We start from the raw sequence: 8,496 nt of genomic DNA on the forward strand, positions 1-8,496 counted from the left end.
GGGAATGGTCGAATACAATAAGGGTATAAAAAATAACTATGTGGTAAATACTGCTTAATTTTGCTAGAGAAATAGAAAGGAACTCTTTTCTGTCAAAAAGTAGCAAAATGCCAATTTTAAGAACCATGTATTAACCTAATTAGTTAAGGGAAGAAGTGGAGCATGATGAAATGAATATGGTCCCTTTCCAAATAGATTCACATCCCACAAAGTATCTTTTCCATGACAAATTCAAGTGCTCGAGGGTAAACATTCAGAAACATTATATTAACATCTTTTTAATTTTTTTCCATTAGAAAATATAATACCGCACACAGAAGATAACTGTCCCGCGAAACATTTCGTTGGTTTCGAGGATCTCCTTTTGGCGTCATGTCAAGCTTTCACTGCAAACTTGGGAAAAATTGTTTAGAGTGACATGTTCGTCAACATTTTTGAATATTTTTAATGGGATTTGGACGAGGAACTTTAGGTGGTAGACAACATCCATTGTTATGATGACTTCCCTCTTCAGTGGGTTTAGCATTGTTGAAACTGTTGCAGCACCCGAATAAGAGAAAAGCTCATGCTGCTTCATATTGAAAGGGGGTGCTAAGTGGAGGGGGGATTAAAATTGACAATGACGGAAGCAAGAGAAAATTAAACACTCTATTCTCACGGTGACCATGTACTGAACAGAAAAAAGTCCTTTTTCAATGGCTTAAATCACAACTGCAGAATTTGGAATTAAAAATCCCATTGCAAACTTTCCCTGGGCTTGAACTCTAATCTTATTATCATATTTGTAAATCGGTTCCCACATGTATGATAAATGCTCAACTTATATCTGAATAAAACAGAATAAGCACAACCCCACTCCACACACAACAATTCACAGAGTAACCGAAATTCTACTTCGAGCGATTACCCCTGCATGACTTTATCCATGGGGACTGAGCGAATAAAGTAAATGCACAATATTTTAGAAAAGGATTTAGAAGGATAACGAAGTAGAAATCTAAACATTTCAAAAAGAAGCATTTGTATAGAAAGGAATATGTACATAAAAGCACATACAAGTCGTGTGTATGTACATTCCTGTCATGAGATTTCAAATTTAATGGAGCATATTTGCATGAACTTTTTTGCAAGTTGGTAAGCAATTGGTCCCATTTGATTCGACTTCATAAAATCATATCATAAACGGAAGTAAGGGCAAAATGTGTTCCAATACATGGATAAATGTTGTCGAATAAGTAAATCCTTTTTACTTATTCTTCCACAAACAATGCATCTTTCCCACAAAGACTCCCTTTTATTGACCTTCCGAACTAGGAGACCAATTCTTCGCGTTCCAAACATGCTTTCTTAGCAAGTTCTAATAGTTTGTCCTTCGAGAAGTAGCAAGTTGCAAACTGCATGTGTTACTTAACTGCTGACACAAGCAGTTTCACATAGTTTCAAGTTCAACTGAAGAACACAACTATGCCAAGGCGGACGCCGTAAGTTTTAATGGAGTATTGGCAAGTATTGCAAGTATCTAAATAAGTATATATATTTGGGGTGCAACTCCATTTCCGTCAAAGTCAATGAAAGTTTTCATTAAGTCTTCGCTGGAATACTTCATACTTTCAAGCAATTATTTAATCATTCAATCGTCAAGTTCTACGGAACAAACTGAGTTGAGATAACTATAATAATGCACCATCCACTACGGTAGATGATTTCTACGTCAGTTCTTTATTGACTTTGTTCTTCAGTTACCAGTTTTTTTACGTCCAATAAGCTGTTGTTTAAGAATACACACAAAAGGAGCCTCCACTCTTCAAAAAAGGATAAAGGTCCAGGGAGTTTAACCTGCCGTGTAGTCATATTCAGACGGTCCTCATTGGACACAATCAGAGCCTCGCTATGACCAACATCGCGGTCAGCATTGCTGCAATTTTGTGGTACTATGATAAACTTAAGCGGGGTTTGCAGCCAATTACTAAAAATTAGGCCTACAAATAAGTTCTGTCGGTTTTCACAATAGATGGCGTAGCTTGTTTTTTAGTCAATTGATCCACGTCTCCAAACATTCAACGGAAAGCTACTGTCAATAGGCACAAACGTCAGTATAAATTATTTAATTGAAGTGTAAACAACAATACTTTTTTCATCAACGAAAATGGCCAATTTTGTACCAAATAATGTGTTTTTGCGGGGATCTCTATTTCATTATTTCAATATGAAGAAAAAAGCAACCGAAAGTCATCGCATTTTGGTGGAAGTTTATGGTGACCATGCTCTATCTGAGCGAACATATCAGAGGTGGTTTGGACGGTTTAAAAATGGCAATTTTGACTTGGAAGATGAAGAGCGCGCCGGACGGCCGACAATTTTTGAAGATGAAGAATTAGAGGCATTGCTCGACCAAGATCCATCGCAAACGCAAGAAGAACTTGGAAAAATACTTGGAGTCACTCAGCAAGCCATTTCCCACCGTTTAAAAGCAATGGGAATGATCCGAACGGTCGGAAATTGGGTCCCGTATGAACTGAAGCCAAGAGACGTCGAACGCCGTTTTTTCACGTGCGAATAACTGCTTCAACGACAAGAAAACAAGGGTTTTCTGCATCGAATAGTTACTGGCGATGAAAAGTGGATCCATTATGATAATCCCAAGCGTCGGGCAACGTGGCGATACCCCGGCCATGCCTCATCATCGACGGCCAAAGCGAATTTTCATGGTGAGAAGATCATGCTGTGTATATGGTGGGACCAGCTGGGTGTGGTATACTATGAGCTGTTAAAACCGAACGAAACGGTCACGGGCAAAGTCTAACGACGTGAAATGATGCGTTTGAGCCGCGAACTCCAGAAAAAACGGCCCCAATACCAGCAAAGGCATGATAAAGTTATTTTGCAACATTACAATGCTCGTCCACATGTTGCACAGCCCGTTAAAACATATCTAGAAACGTTGAAATGGGAACTCCTACCCCACCCGCCGTACTCTCCCGACATTGCTCTTTCTGATTACTATTTGTTCCGGTCGATGCAGCATGGCCTGGCTGACCAGCACTTCTCCAATTACGACGAACTCAAAAAATGGTTCGATGAGTGGATGGCGGCCAAGCCGACCAATTTTTGGCGCGATGGTATCTATGAATTGCCTGAAAGATGGAAGAAAGTTGTGGCTAGCGATGGGCAATACTTTGAACAATGAATGTATAACCAATTTTTCACAATAAAGCTTCAAATTTAAATAAAAAACCGACAGAACTTATTTGTAGGCCTTGTAGTAATGTAATATTATTAACTTTAATAATAATAATCGTTGGCACAACAATCCATATTGGATCAGGGCCTTGAAGTGTGTTAGTGCACTTCATTCAAGACCGTAACGGTACACTACAGTAGACTGTAGGAGACAATGTGGTCAGCATTGCGCTCGCCCGAGATTATTACCCTGATTTGACTCAGGTACTCATTCACAGCTGAGTCGACTGGTATCCGACGTCAAATCACGATACAAATCCCTCTGCCACCAGCGAGATTTGAACCGCGACCTTCCGTACGACAGCCTTGTGCTCTAACCACTCAGCTATCCGGACACACTTATTAACTTTATTTGAGCCGATATCGGTATTGAGGGTATTTCGGAACCTAGCCACCATATAGTGGCTTTCTCTTGTTTTTTTTTCAGAATGGTCACTTTCGACCCCCACACACTCCCCTTTTCCTGCAAATGTCAAAATTAAGACCGGCTTTGCAAAGTACCAACCGAAACCTTCCATTTGATACTCCACATTGCTATATTTGATGAAAAAAAATGTATCGACTACAGGGTCGCTAGGGAGTCTAAGTTCTCCCCGTATACCCGCTCCGCGGAACTGGCAGCAAACTCTTCACGATGACCTTTGGGTATTGTATGGTTCGACGACGCTTTCATCACTTCTCCGCCAGTCGAATCTGTGACATATACACAACCGTCAAGGTTTCTGTGTGGTTCATTATTGATAGTAATCTCCAGCGTGGATTCATAAGTGGTCTGCGCAAGCAAATAGTGTGCAACGCTGCAGTGATTGAGGGTTATGGTAACCTCCTATTTTCACTGCAGCTTACGCCTTCCTACATTCCGTGCATTCCGGCAATATGCCTCCTTTCCTTCGCACAAAATACATTGGGGGTCCCTATTGCACTCTTTGGTAAAATGTCTTCTTTCCCCACACCTTCGACATCGATCGGACCGATCGATGCTGCTACTGCATTCCTTCGAAAAATATCCAAACGTCAAGCCTTTGAAACATCTTTTATGGGAACATTAGTCGGCAAACAATCCATCCAATCCTAACCTTCCCCACGGCTAATCACTTCTGAGCTGCCCCCAATGGCAGTCGCATTGTGGTCGTTTGAGTACCACTAGAAACTTACAGTAGGTTCACGATAGATTCTTCCCAGAAATCATCCAGCTTGAATTGTTGTGTCAAGGCAGTGGAGATCCTGGATGTTTCCACATCGAGATCCTTGCGCTGTAAATAGATCTCGTGTTTTTGGGAACGCACCGCAACATTCCCCCCAAGTGAGCTTACGGTTACGAAAGCCGTCAGTTTTCCCCATGCTGGATTTTTTCAGCTTGAGCATGAGATTCCCTTTCTGGGACCTCCGAATTTTTTATGACTTTTATTTTCCTTTGGTTTCGCTTCGCTAGTCGGCATTCTCACTTTGGGTGTATGTCTTCGCCGTTCTGAACATTTAGTTCCGTTTGTTGGACTGGTCAAGACACCTTTTCTCCTTTTTGGTGCTTGTTAACTCCCTAAAGCTTATCCTTCTTTGTCGCACACTCTCATACTTGATCGAAAGTCGATGACTTTGTGCTTAGTTGCACTTTGGTCGTCTGCGACACAGCTGGGGCAGGGGTGAGCACCCTGATGGCTCTCACCATGTGCTTAATGGCTTAGTGCATTTTTTAGTTTCTGCATGAAAGGGAGTTCTGAGTCAGGGCACTATTCAAGGTGAGCCTTGGCCAGATTACTCCTTTTACACTCCTTCACCTTTTTCGATTGCTGAGCTCCCATGGGATTTCTGTTTTGCAGTCTTTGGTGTTGGAGGAGACCGTAAAATTAATGGGCTTCTCCTGAATGAATCTATTCGCTGCTGCTGGAGTACCTATTGATCAGTTCCGACAGGTGTCGAAATCACCTTTTCTGACCAGCTATCTCCTTTCAGCCCATCATTCTTTGCCTTTACAATTGATGTTCTCGGCAGAGTAGTGCTCCATTTGAACACCTCCTTTACCAAATCTAAAATACTTGTAGCATTAGATGCCAAGTTGCTTACCACCGGTAGAAGGATATCCACGGCCGGGAGCCCGTTCGCTCGCTTCCGAAATCCGTTTTCTCTCTTCTTCCATATTGGTTTTATTTTCTGGGTATCCTTAGCATAGCCATTTGGATCTACGCATCGGAGGTGAGCAAACACTAGCCCATGCACGGTCGGAAAAGTGCATGAAAACATATTTACACACCAATATGTATGCCCCTATTCGCCACCTGGGGTCGCGCCTATTTGTTGTTTTTTGAGGAGGTGGAAATCTTCAAAAGACACTGATCTGGGCACACCAGCGTGTGGGATTTTTAGCCACTAAAGCCATCCCCGGCTCCCTCGCTTCCCCGCGGAACCACCATAAGGTTTCTTTTTTTTAGGGATCGGTGGAGTCTTAAGTCTGCATTGACTTCATGCCGGACCGGATCATAAGGCCATAAGGTATTGCATTACAGACCGGAATCAGCTCAATCTAGCTTGGTAATCTTTCTTCCATATGCAGCGCACGTGTCGTCTCCTCTGCCTTTCGCAGTTTGTTTTGGATAGATGCGATCATTGAGTTGACTGCTTCTGAATTCTCCTGATGTGCTATAATTTTTGGTACTAGATTTTCTGGTACCACAAATCTCGGACAGTGGAAGAATACATACTCTGGGTTCTCTGGGACTCCATCGCAATTCGAACAGTCGGGTGAAGTCTCCAATTAAAACTTGTGCAGGTGTCAACGATATCTCCGTGCTCCGTGAGAAACTTGGTAAGATTATAATTAATCTCACCGTGCCGTCTCTCCAACCACTCATTGATAGCAGGAATGAGCCTGTGAGTCCACCGACCCTTTCCCGAGCGCTCCCAACGCTCTTGTCATCTATTTATGGATCTTTCCCTTTCAGCGTTCTTCATCTGCAATAAGGAAGAGATCGGCTTCGCATTGTATATATTCGCCATCTCATCTGCCAAGATGTCAATCGGCATCATTCCAGAGGTGACGAATGCTGCTGAATCAGTCCTGGCGGAGCATACTCTCTGGGCTGTCCTCCGGTAGATTGCACTCAGTTTGTTAGTGTTAGCTGACATCCGCAACGCCTCCCTCCAAACTGGGGTCGCATAGAGCATGATTGAGGCCACCACCCGAGCTATAAGCAACCTAGAAGTATGCCGTGGCCCTCCCACGTTCGGCATCATCCTCGCTAGGGTCATACTAGCAGTGGATGATTTATTGCAAACATATTGCACGTGTTGCATATTGCTGAACTTCCTGTCTATCACCACCCCCCAAGTATTTGATGGTCGGCTTGGTAGTGATGATATGATTTCCGATTCTAATGCGACGTAATTTCTCTTCCGACGCTTAGTGATGAGGACCGCTTGTATTTTTTCCTCCGCCAGTGTCAGACCAGAGCTCTCTAGCTAAATTTTAACAGCACTGATTGTCTCGTTTGAGTATAACTCAGCATCTTCGAGATGCTTAGCGACAACAACCAGCGCTATGTCGTTAGCGTAACCCACCACTGTGGCTTCCTCCGGAAGGGGAAGATTAAGTACATCGTTTTACATGATGTTCCACGGTAGTGGGTCCCATATGGAGCCCTGCGGGACACCCGCGGAAACAACGTACTCCTGGGGTCCGTCATCGGTGTCACACAAGAGCCTCCTTTCAGCTAAATCACTAACAAGTAAAGCATCGAGATATGCGGGAATAGCAAATTTTGCTAGGGATTTCCGCATTCGATTCCAATTGGCCGAAATGAATGCATTTTTCACGTCCAGGGTTACTACTACCCAATATTTGCTGGTACTACCCTTTCCGCGGGTGGCATCTTCGGTAAAGCCAGTAATCAATTTAATGGCATCAATGGTTGATTTGGCTTTACGGAACCCATACTGCCAATCTAAAAGGCCGCCTTTGTTCTCAACAATACGGAGTAATTCTATTATAGATTATCCGGACACAGAGTTCAAAAGACATATGGCTCGGTATGAGGATGGTTCACCTGAAGGTTTACCAGGCTTAGGAAGAAGTACCAACTTCTGCCTCTTCCATATAGCTGGAAATATTCCCTCGGACAGGCATGCTTCGAACAACTCTGCGAACATGTCCGGTCTGGATTTAACGGCAAACTTAAGGGCCTTCTTCGATACTCCGTCAAGGCCGGCGCTTAATTGTCTCCTATTCTACCGTAGATCTCCAGCAGCTCATCTCTGGTGACTGGGGGAATTGCCATAACATTCAGAGGTGGCTGGAATATGTCGGTGACATCCTCTTGCTGGGGGAATAACCCCTGGACGATATTCAGCAAGAGGGTAGGACAAGTGATCTGCGGAGATAATCGGCCTCTGAATCCTCCCATCACGATTCTGCATGCACTACCCCATGGGTTTACATCCGCTTCTGAGCACAGCTTCTCAAAGCATTCCCACTTGCTACCTTATACGTGCACTCTTTTTGCACCTGATCGACTCTACCAACCGCTCTCTGAGCCGCTGGTTCAGTGCAGGCTGGTCAAAGGCTGGCCAGTTCACCATTCCACCAGTAGTGTAGCTCCTAGGCTTGGACGCGTCACATGCCTTGGCGATGCATTGTTTTACTAGGTTGATCTAACTGATCTGTGAAGGCCTGCTCGTCCAAACCTTTTGCTGACCAGCCTGAAATCTTTCTGAGTTTCGGGCGTGATGGGCCTTTGCCCTGTGACTCGACACATACCTCAAAGAAGATTGCCTGATGGTCGCTGCAGGTGTAGCCTTCTGCTGACATACCGCTGACTGCGGCATTCTCCCCAAGTGAGTTTTTGACTTGAGTGCAAAGGTCATTAGTTCTGCCTACGTTGGATCTTTCCAGCTCGAACATGAAATCCGCTTTCTGGGGTTCTTCGGATTCTATTCACATTTGCGCTGGGATCGCGTTTGATGGAAGATCTGGCAACTCCTTACAGGTCTGTCCGTCTGTCTGCCTGTCTGTCACACACATTCTCCTCGGAAACGGTTATTGCGGCTGATACAAATTTGGTGGAAATGTGGAAACTGGGGCACATCATGCTATCTTGAATTTAAGGGGGGGGGGGTCACCATATATGCAAAAGTGGGGAGTAAATTTTTTTTACCAAATGTAGTTATTTGGGGTATCAGATCAAAGCTCTTGGTTAGTGCTTTCCAAAGCCGGTCATAGTTTTGACATTTGTTTGAAAGGTGGTGAGTGCGAGGGGTCGAAAATGA

The sequence above is a fragment of the Hermetia illucens genome, chromosome 1 (assembly GCF_905115235.1).
Source record: "Hermetia illucens chromosome 1, iHerIll2.2.curated.20191125, whole genome shotgun sequence".
In the NCBI taxonomy this organism is placed as follows: Eukaryota; Metazoa; Arthropoda; class Insecta; order Diptera; family Stratiomyidae; genus Hermetia; species Hermetia illucens.